General features: G+C 40.7%; 1 long non-coding RNA gene across 2 annotated transcripts in view; it reads left to right on the top strand.

The window, feature by feature from the left end:
• Nucleotides 1-360: 360 nt before the first annotated feature.
• Nucleotides 361-21491, top strand: part of LOC309660742 — a 40630-nt gene continuing 19499 nt past the window's right edge. Inside the window, exons 1-3 of one of the 2 annotated variants that reach the window (XR_014263583.1) lie at nucleotides 361-611; nucleotides 13877-14002; nucleotides 18595-18919. This is a non-coding gene — a long non-coding RNA (uncharacterized lncRNA). Of the gene's footprint in view, nucleotides 612-13876; nucleotides 14003-18594; nucleotides 18920-21491 lie in introns of those variants that run through there. The other variant, XR_014263582.1, reaches the window with a different exon arrangement.

Below are 21491 nucleotides of genomic sequence, written 5' to 3'. Positions count from 1 at the left end.
CATAACAGGGCTTGGTAAGCATTTACTGACGTAATTGAATCAGGGAAGGCTTTTTTGAGAAGGTGGAGCTTAGGTTCTGCTTTGGACAGAGAGGGGTCATTGGATGGTGATGGGCTACCCAAACATGAATCATTTGTCCTGGGCCTTGAGAAGAATTTGGAAAGTCAGAACAGAGTGGAGACGCATGCTTGGTGGAATGAGCACAGCAGAACTGAGGGTTAATTTGAAAAAATAAGGGGTCAGGGAGGAGGCCGGCCAAGATGTTTTGGAGCATAATTGTGGTATTAGGGCAGCTCATAAAATAAGGGAGCTTCCAGAGGTGCTGCGGTCGGGATGCGGGCCACATTCATGGTATTTCTTTTTTTCCCTATTTCACACCCAGGACACTGTCTTCTTCTTCAATTGTTCCTTAACACATTTATTATATTCTTGGCGGTGTCGAGGGGTGGGTGAGGTCTGTTAATATGATTTCATCATTCCTTTCTTTGCATGTGTATGTTTAATTTATTCATCAGTCTGTTTTGGAATTGGTTTGTTTTCAGGAAAGAGGTTGAATGCATTTTGAAAAACTATTTGAAAATTGGATTGACACCTGAAACTAACACAACATGGTAAGTCAACTATACTTCAATTAAAAACAAACAAACAAACAACAACCACAAGAAAATTGGATTGAGAACATTAATGTTTCTTTTTTTTTTTCCTTCTTTTCTTTTTTTTTTTTTTTCTGGGAAGAATCCTGGCTGGTTTTGTAGAAACACCATGGATGAAAAAAAGATATTCTTTAAAATCAGAAAGATATCTAGCTTGGCAACTGCTTGAGATGGGAAAAGCAGGAAAAAGTAGCAGGTTTGAGGAAATGAGTTTCCTTGTTGACGGTGCTTTTAGGACACTTAGGAAGCGATAGAAAGAGCCATCTGAAGTCAGGGCTTGATTTCAAGAGAATTCGGAGCTGGAAAGAGATTCAGCAGACAATGGTAGTGGTTAGAAGTTGGAGATGGTGTCAGGAGAGCATGTGGAATGGGGTCCTTAACTGGAATCCACGGTGATTTGGTGATTAGGATTCAAGGCTCTATAACCAGCAGAAATTATAAGCAATGGTTTCTATGAGTTTCCACTTGGCGTGCTGGGGGAGACTGTGTCAGTAACTTTGATCAGACTCTGGGAGGTATCCAAAGGTTAACGAATCATTGGTGTAGAATGGGAATAGATAAGAGCGAAAAGGTCAGACTCTGCGGGGAAATCGGCATTTAAGGAGGAAGCAGAGAGGAGACAGGGAAAGAGGCCAAAGAGATAAGGAGGGCAGAAATCTATCTCGGAAGTCAGGAGGATGTGGAGAGCCTGGTGTCTTGAGGACAGGGAGGAGGGACCATTAGGAAGTCATCGGTGTGACTGGAAGGGGTGTTGTGATGAGTAGAGAACGGGAGTCAGGAGCAGGGACTGTAAGTCCAGACTTCTCTTTCTGGAGGGTTGACATTTGACAAAAGTGAATATTTACTGAGTTCCTGAGAAGGGCCGGAACCTGTATCATTCAGTGTAGACACGAATGTGAGCAAGGTAACCTAAACTTTGTGCTTGTGGATCTTAGGGTCTCGTGGGAGAGAGACGCTGATCAAATAGTGACCCAAAGTAAGTGAATCGTCACAAACTGAGTCAGGCTTCCGCGGGAGGAAACACGGTGCCCCGCACGGAACATGACCTCATCTGGGGTCAAAGAAGGGTCCTGAGGAGGTCTGAGCTGAGACCTGAAGGACGAACAGGAGTAAAATAGTTGGGGGTAGGGGCAGGGAGAGGAATATTCCGGGCAACGTGGAAAGAGGGTGGAAAGAGCCAAGGGGTGTGACGGGAGTCCTGCTGGGTCTTTTAAATGATAGGGAGGCTCTGAGTCTGAGAACAATCTGGAGATTGCTGATGTGTGGAGGGTGGAACGCAATCAGTTTTCCGTTTTGCAATCAAGAGTCCAGGTGAGAACTAATGATAGCTTGGACCAGCATCCTGGCAATGAAGGCAAAGAGAAGCAGATGGATTCAAGAACTAGGTTGGAGCTGAAATTAGTGCCGGAAGGTAGGAGGGAGAACACAGTGATTTAGGGACGTCCTGCACAAAGTAAAGTTTTTTTTTCTTCAGGGGCTGAGTGCTGGAGCTTAATTGTAGGCGAGGGAAAGACCAGAGGAGGGAGAACTTGAAGAAATCAAAACCAGCAGGGGATATATGGCAACTAGAATCAGAAACACAGAGCCCTGTAAGACGAGGATAATGTATAGGTACGTTTATAGTTAGAAAGGAGCCAAGTTGAGGCTTGAAGGCTTGATCCACAAAGAGGGGTTCTGATGTGTTAGGGGTGAGGCTGTAGCCATGGAAACTGTAGGGCAGCGTCAGCTCTGGAGGAGGAGCGGTGTAGGCTCCGAGATGGCTCCTGGAAGGAACATGGTTGCCATCCGTGCACGTGTACGAACATTGCCTCCTTGTCCCTCGCATGAAAGTCCATGATTGTTATTTGTTTGTTTTAATTGTATTTATTGATTGATTTGGCTGCGCGGGTTCTTAGCTGCTTGAGGGATCTTTTTAGTTGCGGCATGCGGGATCTTTTTAGTTGCGGCATGCGAGATCTTTTTAGTTGCGGCATGCGGGGTCTGACCAGGGATCGAACCCGGGTCCCCGGCATTGGGAGCGTGGAGTCTTAGCCACTGGACCACCTGGGAAGTCCCCGCAAAGTCCACGCTTAAGTTTTACAATTGGAAACAGAGTCAGGGAGTTTTAACAGTCCAAATGTCAAGTTGGTATATTGAGCTCTATTAAGCAATCTTCTTTCTCCTGAATCCACGAGGTGGTTTGCTCTACCACTGGGAGCAGGGCTGGTTGGGGAGTTAGAGCAGAGTGAGGAAAGGAGTGATGTACTCAGAGACTTGCTTTACCACTTGGGAGAATTGGGTCATTTTCTTAGAGATGAGGTACCTACACAGCCTGTATTACAGATGGCATGTTAATTTCCTTTTAATTTTCACAGTGTGGTCCAGCTTTAGGAACACCACTGACTCCAATCTATCTTTAAAAACAGACTCATTTTTTAAAGTTTAATAAGAAAGACACAATGAGAAATTGTGTGTCAGATCTATCAAGCCAAATGTGCTTTTAAAAAAATTTTTAAATTTTATATTGGAGTATAGTTGATTTACAATGTTGTGTTAGTTTCAGGTGTACAGCAGAGTGATTTAGTTATAAATATATCTGTTCTTTATCAGATTCCTTTCCCATATAGGTTATTATAGAGTATTGAGTAGAGTTCCCTGTGCTATACAGTAGGTCTTTGTTGGTTATCTGTTTTATATATAGTAGTGTCAATATGTCAATCCCAATAAATGTGCTTATTTAATGTCCTAATTCAGAAAAAGAATTAGAGTTCATTGGCCTTTGAAAAAAATGATCTGAAGGGATTAATGTTCATCTCCCCTCCTTTTTTTAAAAAAAAAAGTATACCTATGGAATACCCATTAGCATGGAGTATGTTTTGATTACTTTTTTAACACATCAGATTCTTATTGCAGAATCTCTGAGTGAATCTGCATATCTGTGATGTCTCCTATGCTTTTCCAGGTTTCAGTAAAGCTTTGTCACAAAATGACTTTTCTCTATAAATGCATGTTTTTTGAAGATCAGAGGGAGACGTGTGGTCTGAGCACACCATGTTGATTTAGAAATGAATAGCACAGTACTGGATGGAGGAGTGGCCCTACTTGGCAATTTTGAAATAAATGCAGCTGGAATCATTTTCGATTCAACCCTTGGCAAACCTTCAGTGTGTACGAGAAAAAAAAAAAGCAAGCAAGCAAGCTATGGAAGAGGTTCAAAGGCTATGCTCAGTGGTCATCACCCTATCTCCTAGAATTGCCAGTAAACGACAGGTCAGCTCTGTGTCCTGCTGAGGTCCAGTTAGCACTCGGGGAAGAAATTATTATTATTAAATGAGTTAATACAAATAACTCCTGAGCATAGGGCCTGGTACATTGTATTTAATGAACATTTGGTATTATTTTATTTAAAAATTATTAGTTAGAATTATTCACGTCCTCGGATTCAATTGGAAACACTGAACATTCCTTTCACATGTGAATTCATGTGTAAGAAAGATTCCTATGTGTGCTGGAAAAGGAGGAGGAGGGTTTAGGGAAATTGTCACCAACACTGGACCCGAAAGGGTTATCATCATGGACCACATTTCCTTCCCTACACATGTGGTCTGCTGGTTCTAGACCGAGACATCCAAGTTTTATACTATGCACGTTCAAAGACAACCATTCATCATTGGGAAAGTGTCTTTTACTTCCATCCAGCTTTGAAACATATTTGCGTATTACAAAGTTTTCAAGCAGTCACAATTAACTTGTAGAACCAGATACGTTTAGCAGCCGATGAAGTCTCCACCTTCTGGGTCTGATTCCTTTCTGAGTTCCCAGGAAGACGAGATTTTGGAATTATCCTCGTAGGGCTGAATTGGACCTTTGGCGTTTCCTGTTCTATACGGGGAACCAGAAGCTTTCTGAATTATCTCATAGGACATTTCCTGATCTGTGAATCTTTAGAGCATGAAGATCATGTTTTTCCCTTCATCATCCCCTGATTCTCAGTCTCCAAGGAACACGTGTGTATTTCATTACTACTCCACTGTTTCCCGCACTCAATGATAAATATGTGGGTTACAGTGTACACATTCATACAGAACACCAAAGGTTACCAGTGCAGATTAATTGCTTGTTGCATCATTTTACTGTGGGGCTGATTCACTGAATCGGTTTATTTAGCAATTAAATAATATTAAATAAGGCAACTGTACCAACTTACGCCAGCCCTGGCTTAGCTGACTCTATCACCTCCTCCTTCTAATCAGTAGCTTGATAGGGTTGATCTGTACTCACAGGGATAGGCCTTGACTAGGAGATATAGCGTGAGATTCTTAATGAGACCGTGTCTCTACTAAGGGACATCTAGAACAAGAGGAGTCTATGAACCTAAAAATATAGGCAAGGCTCTCTTGTTAATAAGTCCATTTTTACTTTTAAGGTTTTGCGTGTTCTCCTCTTGCTCTTGTTTACTTGATCCTTTGTTGTTGAGATTACATTGTTTGATTCCTAACTGCAGAATGTGGGTCTCCTACCCTGTGTCATCCTGATCAGCAAAAGTCATCTTATTTCACTTTAGTCGGGTCAAATTACTGACTACAAAGCTCTTTATGTTCAGTTACGAACAGATACATTTAAACTTAAATCAAAGTTAAATTTAGTTTATTAAAAATCGGATGTTTCCAACATTTTACTTTTACAAGTTTCAAATATACAGAAAAGTTGAGAAAACTGTACAGTGATCACCTCCATACCCATCACTTAGAGTCTACAGTTAGCATTTTAGTATATTTATTTGTCATATAACCATCTATTCATCCATCAAGCCATCTTATTTTTTTTTAATTTTTATTTTGAAAGAATGTTTGACTTAATAAACATTGCAAAAATAATACAGAGTTCCCAAATATCCTTCACCAGCTTCCCCTAAGGTTAGAATCTTGCAAAACCATAATGCAAGGTTGAAAATTGCATTATGAAATTGCATTATGAAAATTATGAAAATTAACATTAACATAACACTATTTATTCATGAATCTACAGATCTTATTTGAATGTCATCAATTTTCCCACTGATGTCCTTTTTCTGGTGCAAAATCCATCCAGCAGCCCACACTGCATTTACTTGCTGTGTCTCCTAAGCCTCCCCCGATTATGATAGTTCCTCAGTTTTTGTATTTAATAACCTTGCCTCGTTTGAAGTGCACTGGCCATTTATTTTGTTAAACATCCCTCACTTTGGTTGTGTCTGAAATTTTCTCATGGTTAGACTGAGACTGTGCACTTTTTACAAGAATGTGATTATACAAGAGTGATTATACCTTTCTCAGTTCATTGTATTTGGGGGGAGGGTACGTCACGGCACACTCTCTAATGATTGATTACTGATGCTATCTTTTATCACTTGGTAAGGGGCTGTCTGCCAGGTCTCTCCACTGTAAATTTACTATTTTTCACTTTGTAAATAATAAGTATTTTGGAGGAGATACTTTGAGACCATGCAAATATCCTGCTTCTCCTTAAATGTTCACCTACTCATTGCATTGCAGGATTTTGCCTGCAGCAGTTATTCTGTGGTTCTCAAGTGGCAATTTTCTACATCCTTCATCATTTGCTGGAATTTAAAAAAAATGTTTATTTATTTGGCCGCGCCAGGTCTTAGTTGCAGCATGTGGGATCTTCGTTGCGGCATGCAGGCTCTTAGTTGAGGCATGTGTGCAGGATCTAGTTCCCCAATTGAACCCGGGCCCCTTGCATTGGGAGCGTGGAGTCTTACCCACTGGACCACCAGGGAAGTCCCATTTGCTGGAACTGAACTGTAAGGAAGAGATGTTCCTTCTTCCCCATTTATTTATTTATTCAATTATTTACTTATATCAGGATGGAGTCAGGGATATTTATTTTATCCTTTGGGTTCTAATCCAATATTATAATTATTTATTTTGTGGCTCAAGTTGTCTCAGTTTGATCATTGGCTGCTCCTTTTGGATTAGCTCCTGAGTCCTTTTAACATGGCCCGGCATTTGGGGGAGCATTTTCTTACTTTCTGGCACTGCAAGATGTTGCAAGCTCACTTTGTATTTTCCCTCTTTTTTCTAAGGAGCTTTGGCTTCTTTAATTGGAGAATGGTGTTTAGAAAGCAAGATCTGGGCACTAAGTGTGCTTGCTGTTATGGGGGTGTCATTGCTTTCAGGCCGTCTCAGCAGATGGAGCTAGGACATATATGTAGATTAACACCTATACATATCTACATGTGCATCTACATTTCTGTATTTATCCATCTCTGTGAGTATATATGTGCATATATCCATTTATATCTATATGAAATCATGAATTCATACTGATGCCTTTAGTCCAATTCAGCACCATAGGTTCATTCTGGACTTCCTCTTTATTACTAATTTCTCTCTCCAGCAGTGAAAAAATTGGTTCTCATTATCCGCAATATATTTACTTATTCATTCAGCCCTAGCATACACATAAAGTAGTTTTGGAATTGCTAATCCATACCTCCGTGAGAAACACATTTACTAACCCACGTACAATATCTGTATACAGTTCTTCTTGTCTTTAGCATTCTAGCTTATAGACAAAATACTCTTTTCCAAAGTTCCTTAGCTTAGTTCTTTTCTTCACCACCCTCTTCAGTGTGATTGTGTTACTCATTTCTAGTACGATTAGGTTCATTTGTTACTGTTTGTATTCCATTTGGGGTTTCCTCCACATCTTGATTGATTTTATTTTATTTTTTACATTTTAAAATATTTACTTGTTTATTTGACTGTGCTGGGTCTTAGTTTTGGCATGCAGGATCTAGTTCCCTGAGCAGGGAAGTACCTTGATTGATTTTAAATATTTATATTTATTATTTGGTAGGGGCAATATGGGAAACTTTGCTGCGATTCTAAAGTCAGGGCTGTGTAGAAATACACGCTCTTTCCACTGAATTCCATCTACTCCTTGCAGGTAACCAGTCTCATTTGTTTCTGATTTATCCTTCCTATGTTTATTTTACAGAAATGAGCAAATCCATGAACATTTCCACATATCCTTTCCTTTCTCACATGAATCTTACTTTTTGAGGTACTTCACAGTAAGTTGCAGCCATCAGTGTACTTCGCCCCTAAACACTTCAGCATGTCCATCATTAACTAGAGTTCAATTTTCATGTATGTTTACATTTCTCTCTTTATTTCTTTTAAGGTAAAATTCACATGCAATAAAATGCACGAATCTTAAGTGTACCACTGGGTAAGTTTTGACAGATGTATGCACTTGTTAATACAAACCCCTAACAAAATGTACAACATTTACCATAACCTCATAATGTTCCCTCATACGCCTACCCCAATTACCTCCTGCTCCAGCCTCTGAGACAACTGGTATTCTCACTTTTTTCCACTGTTGGTTGCTTTGGCCTGTTCTGGAACTTCATATAAATGGAACCATATCATTGTATTCTTTTGTGTAAAGCCTCTTTCACGCAACCCAATGTTTTTGAAATACATCCATGTTGCAGTATTTATTGCTGTCACTGCTGGTAGAGTTCCATTGTTTAAACATACCACAGTTTATTGGTAATCAAGTTTTGAAATGCAGGGATAAAAAGTGAAGGTTTCCTGTGTATGTGCAGTTAGCCTTTTTTCATCTGGTTCTTCAGATTCTTCTGGTGTTACAGGGGCCATGCTCCATGCATTTTAAATTATTTTAAATAATTCAGCTCTATACATACTGCCTTTTGCATAAATGCATGGTGTTTTTCTTTCAAAAAGCTCAGTGTTAAAAGATGATTAAACTCTCTCTGTATAGGCAGATAAATATCCCTTATGATATTTAATGTTGAAAAATTCATCCAACAAAAATCTGGTTCAGTAATTATTTCTTGAACATGTATTATATGCAAGTTACTGTGTTGGGTGTTTGGGAATACAGGCATGAAGCAGACAGAGGGCTGTTTGGTGGATATTTTAGGACACTCAAGATACATGAGGATGCCATCAGAGAGAACTTTCCTTGAAGACTCTCAATCATCATCTCATTGGTTTCCTCCAAATCTCATGAGACATGCAGTAATCGTCAAAACCAGTAGTTCTGATGGTAACACCGTGCGTTGGTGTTTGTAGCTGTGGTGCAAGCTCTGGGTTGTGGACTGGGAACAGGGAACAAGTGAGACCAAAATGAAACCCAACATAGGGCCCAGAGCTCTATGGCCAAGTGGAAGATGGCACTGGGAAGCATTTAGTCCCCTGGCACCAACTCTCAGCTCTGGAGGCAGCTGCCAAGATGCGATGGGAGCAGAGTCAGGGCTGAACCGGCAAACCAGTGCTGTACCCACCTTGATTTCATGGGGTGGAGGGGGGCATACACAGTCAGTATCCGTATAAAGCGACAGGCCCCTTCACCTCTTATACGTGCACAAAATAAGGTAAAAGGGTGGCTAAATAATTTGCTCGGGGACACACCATGGAAGGCACCCAGTGGATGCTGAATTTAGTTGAATAGGTGTGTCCATTTATTTTTGTTTTTATTTTCATTACTCTAGGACATGGGTCAAAAAAGATCTTGCTGCAATTTATGTCAGAGTGTTCTGCCTATGTTTTCCTCTAAGAGTTTTATAGAGTCCGGACTTAGGTCTTTAATCCATTTTGAGTTTATTTTTGTGTATGGTGTTAGGGAGTGTTCTAATTTCATTCTTTTACATGTAGCTGTCCAGTTTTCCCAGCTACGTGTGTCCATTTCAACCTCTCTCCCTCTCTCTCTTTCTCTTAAAAATCTTTTTGAGTAAACTGTAAGAAACTTTTTGGTAGAATACAGTAACTTCTAAACTTGGAAATGGTACATTCTTTTTTAATAAAAAAATACAAACTGAAATGGAAATGACTTTCTTCCAAAACACTTTAAAGAAACATATTATCATGTGGAATCTCATTTTGAATGAATCAGAGTACAGTAAATCTCCAAATATCCACTTAGCTGTCTGCTGTGGTTTCCTAAACAGGAAAATGACTTCAGCAGGATGGTCTTTTCCCCTGGATCCACAGCAGGCAGCTTTCTGTGCTGCTCTGAAAACATTTTAATTCTTCCCCAAGTACCATGTTTCTTGGAATTATTCACCGGAAACTAATAGTATTCCGAGTTTTAAAGTCATTCCAACCACAAGTGACTTTGTAATAGTGCTTAGCAGTAGTATAAAAAGGGATCAAGCACAGTTTACGACAGCATTAGTCACATTTGCACGTAGTAACCCCCACGCAAAGATGTGTGTTTCTATTCCACTGTGGTCACTGAACGGATGTACTGGGTTCTTGACAACACCCAAGATAAATCAGTACAATGTGTTGGATGGTGTTAAGTGCTAGGGGAAAAAAAAAGTAGGCAAGGACAGAATCTTAAGCATGCTGGGCTGGAGGCAGGAAGGCAGTTGAAATGATATATGGAGTGGTCAGGGAAGGCATCATGGAGGAGGTGACATTTGAGTCAAGACCTCGGTAGTATGTGAGTCATATGGGCATCTGGGGAAGAACATTCCAGGCAAAGGGAAGAGTATGTACAAAGACCCTGGGGCAGGTGTGTGCCTGAGGAACACAAGGGCACAGCTAGAATGTAGTGACCAATGGGGAGAGTAGTTGGGGATGAGGATAGAGATGGAACAGGGGCCATATCATAAAAAGCCTCTGGGTAAAGACTTTGGCTTTCACTCTTAATGATGGAGGACGCCACTGGAGGTTTTTGAGCTGAGAAGTGACACGACCTGAATTGTGTCTTAGCACCCGAAGCAGAGAGAGCAGTTAAGAGGCTCTATTGAACCAGAGAAAGAAGAACAGAAATTCTCCTGAAGAAGGGAAAGACTGTTCCCACTGTTTAGAGACAGGTCATGTCTCCCCAAAGAAGAAAAAATAACGCACGGTAATTGTTCAGATAACTGAGCATTTGGGGATTAAATGTGTGATGTTATTTTTAAAAGATAGCATTTAAAAAAACAATGCCCTGCTCTTGGTTTTTTGTTGTATCTTTCAGAGCACACCATGGGGAAAGATAAGAAAGCATCGCCTTCCAAGTACAGCACTGAATTAGAAGACCTTGTTTCCACTTTTGGTCTTATTTTGACCTTGTAATATCCTAGGGCTGATGACATAATCTTTCTGAGCTTTAGTTTCCTCAGTGGAGACATCATTATTAATTACTTTATGGAATTACTATGTCAGTTAGTAACACATCAATAATCTGATGGTCATAAAGTAACTCTGAGTGTCTTTGAAATCCACATGACATAGAACTGTGGTGGGGACCCATTAGTGTCGTTATTATAAGAAACACATGACATTTTAGCATGAAAAACGTTCACGGACAGGAAAAACCGTGGGTGGGCAGGAGGAGACTGGTGTGAATTTGGAAAGAAATGGGTGGTAAGAGGGATGACATTTAATTTCAGGACATTTCAATGTATCCGACCAGGGATTTTGCAATGCTACTTATAAAGGGACGGACATTTTAGGAGAATGAAGGAAAAATAGTGTGTGTACTTTAGTACATCACCTCCAGGTGCCAGAATATGGCACTCAGTACATGTGACACCTTCTCCCTTATTAATACTCTGTTCTTATATCTGACTAGGATAACTTGTATTTTTTAAATTTTTAATTAAATTTTTATTTTATATTGGAGTATAGTTGATTTACAATGTTGTGTTAGTTTCAGGTGTACAGCAAAGTGATTCATTTATACATATACACATATCCATTCTTTTTCAGATTCTTTTCTCATATAGGTTATTACAGAATATTGAGTAGAGTTCCCTGTGCTGTACAGTAGGTCCTTGTTGATCATCTATTTTATATATAGCAGTGTGTATATGTTAATTCCAGACTCCTAATTTATCCTTCCCACCCCACTTTCCCCTTTGGTAAATGTAAGTTTGTTTTTGAAGTCTGTGAGTCTGTTTCTGTTTTGTAAAGAAGTTCATTTGTATCATTTTTTTAGATTCCACATATAAGTGACATCATATGATATTTGTCTTTCTCTATCTGACTTACTTCACTCAGTATGACAATCTCTAGGTCCATCCATGTTGCTGCAAATGGCATTATTCTATTCTTTTTTATGGCTGAGTAATATTCCGTTGTATATACGTACCACATCTTCTTTATCCATCCGTCTGTCGATGGGCATTTAGGTTGCTTCCATGTCCTGGCTATTGTAAATAGTACTGCAATGAACATTGGGGTGCTTGTATCTTTTCAAATTATGGTTTTCTACAGGTATATGCCCAGGAGTGGGTTTGCTGGATCATATGGTAGTTTGATTTTTAGTTTTTTAAGGAACCTCTATACTGTTCAGATAACTTGTATTTTTGTGCAGCATGTTCAAAACACTGGCAAGGTTGACCTCTAACACGTATGCCATGGATAATTGTAGGCATATTGAAATGTGTGATATTTGTTTTCCTTATTACACATTAATTTCTCAAAGAAAACTGTGAAATCTCATATAATTGGCTGCAACTTTGGATGAATAATGAGGTGGACCATGGTGTATCTTTCTTCCTTCCTTCCTTCCTTTCTTCCTTTCCTTTTTTTTTTTTTTTTTTTTAAGTAATTCAGAAAGCCTTTATTCTGTTTTGCTATTGTTTAAAGCAGGATTATCTGTCCAAAGAGTCTAGAAAATTACCTCTACTGTTCCCAGCTGATTTTGTCTGGACTGTTTCTGTGAGATGGTGGCTTTTTCTTAAAGACACAGGATAACTGGTGTGACCTTGGCTCTGAGGAGGGCACCAAAGGACTTCTATGAATTGGGGTCGAGATGTCTGTTGCTCTGACAGGGCCCCTTAACTGCTTTGTTTATTCCTTCAACAGCTATTTTTCAATCATATACTATGTTGGGTGCTGCAGGGCGTAAAAAAGATGACTAAGACACGGTCCCTATCGCCAATGAGCTTATAATCTAACAGGGAAATAACTCTCAGATCAGGCAGTTGGTGATAGGTGTCATGAGCGGTCATGAGCGGTTGGGGGGTGGAGACAGTCCCTGCAGCTCGGAGGATCAGGGCTGCTTTGTGGAAGAGCTGATGTCTGAGCAGCTGGCCGGCAGTGCATTCAAGTTGAAGGAATAAAGAAGCCAAGTGATGGTTGGGTAATGCTTCTCAGAGGGGTTGCACCTGCCAGGTGGGACTTCCTGGGCACAGAGAAGACAAGAGGAGGACATTACAGGCCAAGAGCCAGGCCTGAAACCTGATGGGTGTGTTACAGAGGGGTGGCCATCAGTTATCCTGGAGCGAGGGAGTTCCAGGAGAAAAACCTGGCCAAGCAGATTTGGGCCGGATTTTGTGGGATCTTAGTTCCCAGACTAGGGATCGAACCCCTGCCCCCTGCATTGGAACTGTGGAGTCTTAACCACTGGACTGCCAGGGAAGTCCCTGGATTTTGTCTTTGAAAGTCAGGCCGAGGAGTTTGCAGACAGTGGGGGGTACTAACAATCTCTGAGTTGAGCAGTGACATTTGCAAAGGGCATTTTGGGGACACAAAGCCAGCAGTGATATATGGGATAAACTCGAGGGTGAAGGAAAGCCGAAATGTGGAGGCTCTTGTAATAGTATTAGAGGTGAGGAGAGACGATCAGTGGGGAGTGAACATACCAGGAGAGACGAGCAGGGATGAGATGTCAAAGAGGAAAATGAACACGACTTGGGTCTTTGAACTGTGAAAAGCCATCCAAATATCAGGGATTATTGAAGGGAAGGAAGGGGTAATGATTTCTCCAAGGGGATGAATCAATGTGAAGCTGGAATAGGGAACATCCTGGAATAGGGAAGTTGAGAGACGTCATCTCAACCTGGAGAATTATCATCAACTCAAATTACCTGGGTCGTGGAGACCAGCCTGCTCTAGGTTGGGTCCCTTAAGCCCTCTAGGTGTGTGATTAATGGGACCGTGGTGTTTCTCAACTCCTCATCCGCTTAGAGCCATCTAATCTTGACGAACGTGATCAGATGTCTGGCTCCTGCCGTATGGATGGATTTCCACGGGTTGTCTGTGTCAGCTTGGAAGTGAATGTTTGTACAGCTTTGGTGGAGAATAAAGGTCATGTATATACGTGCTCATTTCTAAATGGGCTGTAATTATATTCACAACCCAGGACTCCATGACTCACCTCTGCCCTTATTAACTCCACCCAATGAACTGCCTCTTTCATTCAAATATGAAGTCACTCCATCCACTTTTTAAATCTTGGCAGAGATTTAATGATAACTCTTTTTTTCGAAGGGAATCTAGAAGTTTGAATGCCACCCTCTCATGAGAGTCCCCAGAGGGAGAAACATCCACTCCCCAGACATGAGCTGGTTCTGTATTTCTCTCTGAGACCCAGTGATTTCCACATCATCCTTGGAGGTGAGGAGAAGGGCAAAAGGACCTTACATAGTGAGTAGGTTTGACACATTGAACTTCAACCAAAGATCAAAAAGCATAGTGGAGGGCTTCTCTGGTGGCACAGTGGTTAAGAATCCGCCTGCCAATGCAGGGGACACGGGTTCGAGCCCTGTTCTAGGAAGATCCCACGTGCCAAGGAGCAACCAAGCCCATGCGCCACAACTACTGAGCCTGCGCTCTAGAGCCTGCGAGCCACACTACTGAGCCCGCGCGCCACAACTACTGAAGCCCGCGCGCCTAGAGCCCGTGATCCGCAGCAAGAGAAGCCACCGCAATGAGAAGCCCGCGCACCGCAACAAAGAGTAGCTGCCGCTCGCCGCAACTAGAGAAAGCCCATGCGCAGCAACGAAGACCCAACGCAGCCAAAGATAAATAAGTAAATTTATAGAAAAAAAGGATAGTGGCGATTTTGGTTTCTTAATCTAAGTAGATTTAAACTCCTGGCGAGAGGGAAGAGGTAAAACAAATACGAACGTAACATCCTGCTTTTAGCTCTGAGAGAGGTGGTTCACAGGAAAAGGCTATAAATCAGAAGGGGCTAGTAGCTCATCCGTGGTCAGTAAAAGCGACATTTTCCACAGGAGAGTGAGCTGAAGTCGGGGAGGCAGGAAAACATCGGAATCCCTCCAAATTCCTTGTAAACACTAGTCTCCATGCGCACTTGTAGGGTATTTACCATGGTTAGAAGGTTGTTGTCCGCACAAAGCAGACACAGTTTCAGCTCTTTCCATATAATAAATCTATTTACCTATCACAGCTGCTAAGGTTATTACAAGCGTTTGCAGATGGGTGTTTAGAATGGATGTGCAATGCTGTCTTCACAGATACAATCTCTGAAACTAGTATCTTTGGTAATGACACTGAGAGTATTTTTTTTCCTCTGGATAATAATGATTTTCAAAAGACTTCCACCATGAAACACCACAAACAGAAAGTAAGGATTCCCGTTTGCTTTAAGATTCACATCTGCTAAATATTCACGGGGCGCTCACACCGGGCTTTCACATATCTTACCTTATTGAGGGCCCACAGCAGCCTTGTGAGATGTTTTTATTGCCCCCATTTTTTTTTTTTTTTTTTGGCTGTGATGCGCGGCTTGAGGGATCTTAGTTCCCTGAGCAGGATCGAACCCGGGCCCCCAGCAGTGGAAGCGTGGAGTCCTAACCACTGGACCACCAGGGAATTCCCTATCACCCCCCCCCCCATTTTAGAGATAAGGAAACTGAGGCTCAGGGAGGTCACATAACTTCCCTAATCTCCTACTAGTAAATGGCAGAATAGGGACCGAAGCCCAGGTCTTCAGGTTGTAAATGCTCTGCTCTTCCAATACTGCAGCCGTTCCATGAGAGAAAAACCAGACACATCTCTAGGCTGATGGAAAAAAATTTACCTCTACCCTGAAGTGAAGGGAATTTAAAATCCTCTTGACCAATAGACTTCAGAGCTGAGGACCCTTTGGTTTCAAGATCCCTTCTCATCCACCCTTCCCCTTTTGGGGTTTAAGATCCAAAGAGGTTATCGCTTGGAAATCCAGTAAGCAAATCTTAGGAGATTTTCAGGCCAAATTGTAAAACCCATAATGTTTACATGGTCTAGATAAATTTTTATTGTTTATTTATATTTCAGTTTCCTAACTACTGGTAGTAAAACTGCCCTTATATAAACATGAAAAAAAATTCCCAACACTCAATATTATTTTTATCTGCCTACACGGTCTCCAAGCCTTTCTGGCAGTTAAATAATATGTCATCTTTGCTACTAGTGTCCTTTCTCACTTGTCCCTGAAATCGGGCAAAAGTCTAAGGTTACCCTGAAGTTAATGATTAAAATCTTCTCTGCGTGGACGTTATTCATCATTTCTTGGGAACCTTCTTGGGTCATCCATTAGTTTCCAGTTCTGAAACAGCCTAGTGGAGATTCTTCAATATCCTGTGATAGTGTAGATTCTTAAACAGCGTGATAGAGATTCTGATCTCTTGAGAATCCCACCTGTGGTGATTAACGATGTTGTGTTAGTTTCAGGTGTACAGCAAAGTGATTCAGTTATACATATACATGTATCTATTCTTTTTCTGTAAATTAAAAAAATAATAAATTTATTTATTTATTTTTGGCTGCTTTGGGTCTTCTTTGCTGCACGCGGGCTTTCTCTAGTTGCAGCGAGCGGAGGCTACTCTTTGTTGCGGTGCGCGGGCTTCTCATTGCGGTGGCTTCTCTTGCTGCGGAGCACAGGCTCTAGGCGCGCCGGCTTCAGTAGCTGTGGCACGTGGGCTCAGTAGTTGTGGCTCGCGGGCTCTAGAGTGCTGGCTCAGTAGTTGTGGCACACGGGCTTAGTTGCTCCACGGCATGTGGGATCTTCCCGGACCAGGGCTCAAACCCATGTCCCCTGCATTGGCAGGCGGATTCTTAACCACTGCGCCACCAGAGAGATCCCCATGTATCTATTCTTAATGGCTTTTTACCTAATGAACCACCTTGTTGGTCTCTACTTTTGAACACTTCCCCCTCTTAATTGGTAGCCGTGATGGTCAAGGCCAATTCCTCCTTTACCACGTTACTCTTCAACCAGCACCAGTTCAAGGGAACTACCTTCTGAAGAAAGATTCAGAAACACACAGATTTCTACCAAAAGAAATTTCTATTATTTTTTATCCCATGCCTGTGTTAATGCATTTTTCTACACATAATTCTTTTTATCATCCAGTCTCTTGTGATTCATTCAAAAGAAACCGAGAGCCAAATCAAGTTTTTAAACACATATTTCTAAGCAGTGTTTTGTGAAAGCTGACCTATTTTAAGATCACCCAAAGGTTATTTCAGGTCGGTGAATAAGAATATGTTAATGAACAGCAGAGGCTGCATTTGTTGATTTTTAAAAGAGAACTCAGATTTGGGGAGATTTTAAGTTTTTCTTCAGTGATTCATAATCAGTTTTGCAATTTGAAAGCAGTTTATGAGGCATCCAGTTTATGAATCTGTCGTCACGTCCTTGGGAAAGGGCTCCCTTTCTTTATGGCTTTTTAAAGTTTAATTCAGTTATCTGAAAGCTGTCATCTTAACCTCACTTGTCCTACTTCTTGAGAAATTTCACCTTTATTAGTGGGTAAGAAGGCCTAGAGACTAGTGATGTAAATTATCTGAAACATCCCTGTTCTGGCCTTATAAGTCACAGTTGAATGGATAGTTGTTTTGAAAAAACCCTGTAAAAATACCACTCCTAGTTTTTTTCCCCAAGTTCTAAATATGAATTCTCTGTTTTCAGTTATCTTGTTTCTGCCTCTGCATGCAATAAACTCTAGCCACCTGTAGGACAGTTGGGCCATACGGCCTTTTGCTAGGATGAAAAAGCAGATTTAACTGAAATTCTTCAAAAAAAACAAAACACCCTCTGACAAGCAAGGCCCTGGAGAACAGAAAATAGGCCTGACAGGTCATTTACAGTATCTCTGGATTCCGTTTTTGATCAGGAAATCAGATCAACACCCTTGCAGGGAAAGGTTCACTTGGTCACAGGTGGGGCACTTTAGTTAAAGTCTCTATTTCTTAGTCCATATTAGGCAACAGGAACTGGATGAAAGGCATTTATTTTTCATTCTGTGTCATTCAACCATAAATGACTCAGTTCTGATATTATTTACCACGCTCCACTGAACTCCTAGGAGAGGCAGCTGGATGGCACATGTAATGCTGATCTTATACTCTCAGTAGGGAAGGCAGTGAGTGACTAGTAAAGGGGGTACTTTTTCCTTAAGATATTAATTTAATAGCTGACTCACATCCCAGGGACTTGATTGACTCCTCAAATGCTTCATTTCTAAAATAATATGGGCTTAATCTAAGTAATTTTACTGTCACCCCTGGCAAAGCTTATTGAAGTTTAAGGGGGATTTTTTTAAAAGTCACATTTGAAACCACATGGGATTGGAGAAACAAATGATTTAGTAGCAGCAAAAAATGCAAAAGTAGTATGAAATGTTAATCTAGCATTTGGAATGTCACCAGATCTCATTATTATTACTTTTTAAAAATAGACTATTTGTTACAGCAGTTTTGGGCGCACAGCAAAACTGAGCAGAAAGTACAGGAAGGCCATGTGCCCCCTGACCCCTCACATGCACAGCCTCCTCCACCATCAGCATCCCTCACCGGAGTGGTACCTTTGTTACAATCGATGCACCCACACTGACGCATCATAATCACCCAAAGTCCATAGTTTATATTAGAGTTCACTCTTGGCATTGGACAAATGTATATAAAGATATGTATCTACCATTGCAGTAGCACATAGAGAGGTTTTACTGCCCTCAAAACCTCTGTGCTCTGCCTATTGAGAGCTTTTTTTTTTTTTTTAGTTTTAAATTTAATGATCTAAATATGAGTTAAAATCTAAAAATTTTAAAAAGCACAAGAATCCAGGTGTTTAACTTAAATGTAATGGTTGTTAAAAATCATTAATATTTTTACTTAAAGCATATAATATTAAATGTTAAATGTCAACATTCATATTAAGATTTCATTAATTCAGAACATGTGTCTGAAATTTACCTTTGCAGTAGCCATGAAAAAAATCTGTCTGCTGGGCTTCCCTGGTGGCGCAGTGGTTGAGAATCTGCCTGCCAATGCAGGGGACACGGGTTCGAGCCCTGGTCTGGGAAGATCCCACATGCCGCAGAGCGACTAGGCCCGTGAGCCACAATTGCTGAGCCTGCTCATCTGGAGCCTGTGCTCTGCAACGGGAGAGGCCGCGATAGTGAGAGGCCCGCGCACCGCGATGAAGAGTGGCCCCCGCTTGCCGCAACTAGAGAAAGCCCTCACACAGAAACGAAGACCCAACACAGCCATAAATATAAAATAAATAAATAAATAAAATTAAAAAAAAAAAAACTGTCTGCTAAGTACGTTAAATAGTTTAAATGCCTGAGAAGCTTTCAGCCGAGGGACAACACCAACTATTACCAATCCCCTGCCACTGGAACTTAGCTAAAATTAAGTAAGCCAACAATAATAACAAAGGACAGAAAAATCTCTGAACAATCTCTAAATATTAGGGAAACAAAATTTCTAGTATTTCTTAATTACACACATTTCTAAATAACCCAGGAGTCAAAGAAGAAATCATAGTGGGAATTAGAAAGTATTTTGAACTAAATGAAAATGAAAACACAGTATATCAAAATTTGTGTCATGGGGACTTCCCTGATGGTAGTGGTTAAGAATCTGCCTTCCAATGCAGGGGATGCCGGTTCGATCCCTGGCTAGGGAACTAGGATCCCACATGTTGCGGGGCAACTAAGTCTGCGTGCTCTAGAGCACGCACGCCACAACTGGAGAGCCCACGTGCCACAACTACTGAGCCTGCACGCTGCAGCAAAATCCAGTGTGCAGCAACGCAACCAAATAAATACATAAATATATAAATAAATAAATATATTTTTTAAAAAATTTGTGTCATGCAGCCAAAGCAGTGTTTAGAGGGAAACTTATAACATTAAATACATATATTAGAAAAGAAGTGTCTAAAATTCATGATCTAAGATTCCACCTTAAGAGACTAGAAAAAGACAAGCAAATTAAACCAAACATAAGCATAAGTAAAGAGAAGAGTGGAAGCTAAATGAAATAGAAAATGGTAAAACAATAGAGAAAAATCAATGGAGCCAATAGCTGGTTCTTTGAAAAGGTTAATTAAGTTGATAAACCCCTAGCCAGAATGATCAAGATTAAAAAAGAAGAAGGAAAGCACAAATTACCAATATCAGGAATGACATCACCATGGTTCCTACAGATAATAAAAGGATTATAAGAGACTATTTTGAACAATTTAAGGCCCAGAAATTTGATAACTTATGAAACAGACATTCTTTGAAAGATACAAGTTACTGAAACTGACACAAGAAGAAACAGAAAAATCTTATATTGATTAAATAAATTAAATTTGTAATTTTAAAACTTCTGACAAAGAAGACACTGGGCCCAGAAGACTTCATTAAAGCATTCTATCAGGGCTTCCCTGGTGGCGCAGTGGTTAAGAATCCGCCTGCCAATGCAGGGGACATGGGTTTGATCCCTGGTCCGGGAAGATCCCACATGCTGCGGAGCAACTAAGCCCGTGCACCACAACTACTGAGCCTGCATTCTAGACCCCGTGGGCCACAACTACTGCAGCCCATGAGCTTAGAGCCCGGGCTCTGCAACAAGAGGAGCCACTGCAGTAAGAAGCCCGTGCACCACAATGAAAACCCAACGCAGCCAAAAATAAATTTTAAAAAAACCCAAAAAAAACAGATGAGTTAATTGGGTAGGAAACACTTGAAAAAAAAAAAAAAAGAATTCTATCAAATATTTAAGACAGAAATAATTCCCCTCCTACACAAACTTTTGGAAAATAGAAGGAGAAGTAACATTTTCCAACTCATTTTATGAGGCTAGGATTACCCTGATACTTAAACTAGACAAAATTATTATAAATAAAGAAAACCATAAACCAATATTCCTTATTAACATAGAGGCAAAATCCTTAACAATACATTAACAAATCTCTCTTTCAATATATATAAATATATACTGAGAGGAAGAGAGACAGAGAGGATAATATATGGGGAGGATATATACCAAATGGGCTTTGTACCAGAAATTCAAGATTGGTTTAATTTTCAAAATCAACAAATATGACTCATAGAATAAAGGAGTAAAACTATGTGATATCTATGTTGGTGGTCCCCAAACCACCTTCAGATTCAATGATTCTTGAGGACTTGTGGTTCGGCATATAGTCATACTCATGGTTAAGATTTATTGCAGTGAAAAGATATAAACCAAAGTCAGCAATGAGGTGAAATCTGGAAGAGACCAGGTGTAAGCTTCCAAAAGTCCTCTCTCTGTTCTTAATTCCTGTAGCGATGTGTTGTCACAGCATGCTCTTTACTGGAGAAGCTCAGGAGAGACTCTGCCCAGGGTTTTTCTTGGGGGGCTAGTCACATAGGCAGTCTACTTGGCACATACCAAAATTCCAGACTTCCAGAACAAAAGCAGGTGTTCAGCATAAACCACATTGCTTGTACAAACAGTTTAGGCACAGTGAACCACTCACCAGTTCTGGGAACAGTGGGAAACCTCCCAAAACCTATGTCCCAGGTTGCAGCCAAAGGCTAACCTTGCAAACAGGCCTTTCAAAGGACAGCAGTCTCAGCCTGCCATGTTAACCCTTTTTTTACATGTATCTCCACAGATGGAGCCAACACACACACCCCAAAGACAATTTTGGACAAAATTTAGTACCTATTCATAACTGGTGGCAAACTGAGAACATAAAGGAACTACCTCAATGTAATAAAGGGCGTCCACAGAAAACTAGTGTTAACAATATCTTTCATGGTGAGACACAGAATGCTTTTTCCCTGAGACTGGGAAAAAGATGGGGATGTCCACTCTCACCTTTCCTATTCAACAC

The sequence above is a fragment of the Balaenoptera physalus genome, assembly GCF_965194825.1.
Source record: "Balaenoptera physalus genome assembly, chromosome: 1".
Taxonomy (NCBI): Eukaryota; Metazoa; Chordata; class Mammalia; order Artiodactyla; family Balaenopteridae; genus Balaenoptera; species Balaenoptera physalus.
This window is presented reverse-complemented; position numbering and strand designations above follow the sequence as displayed.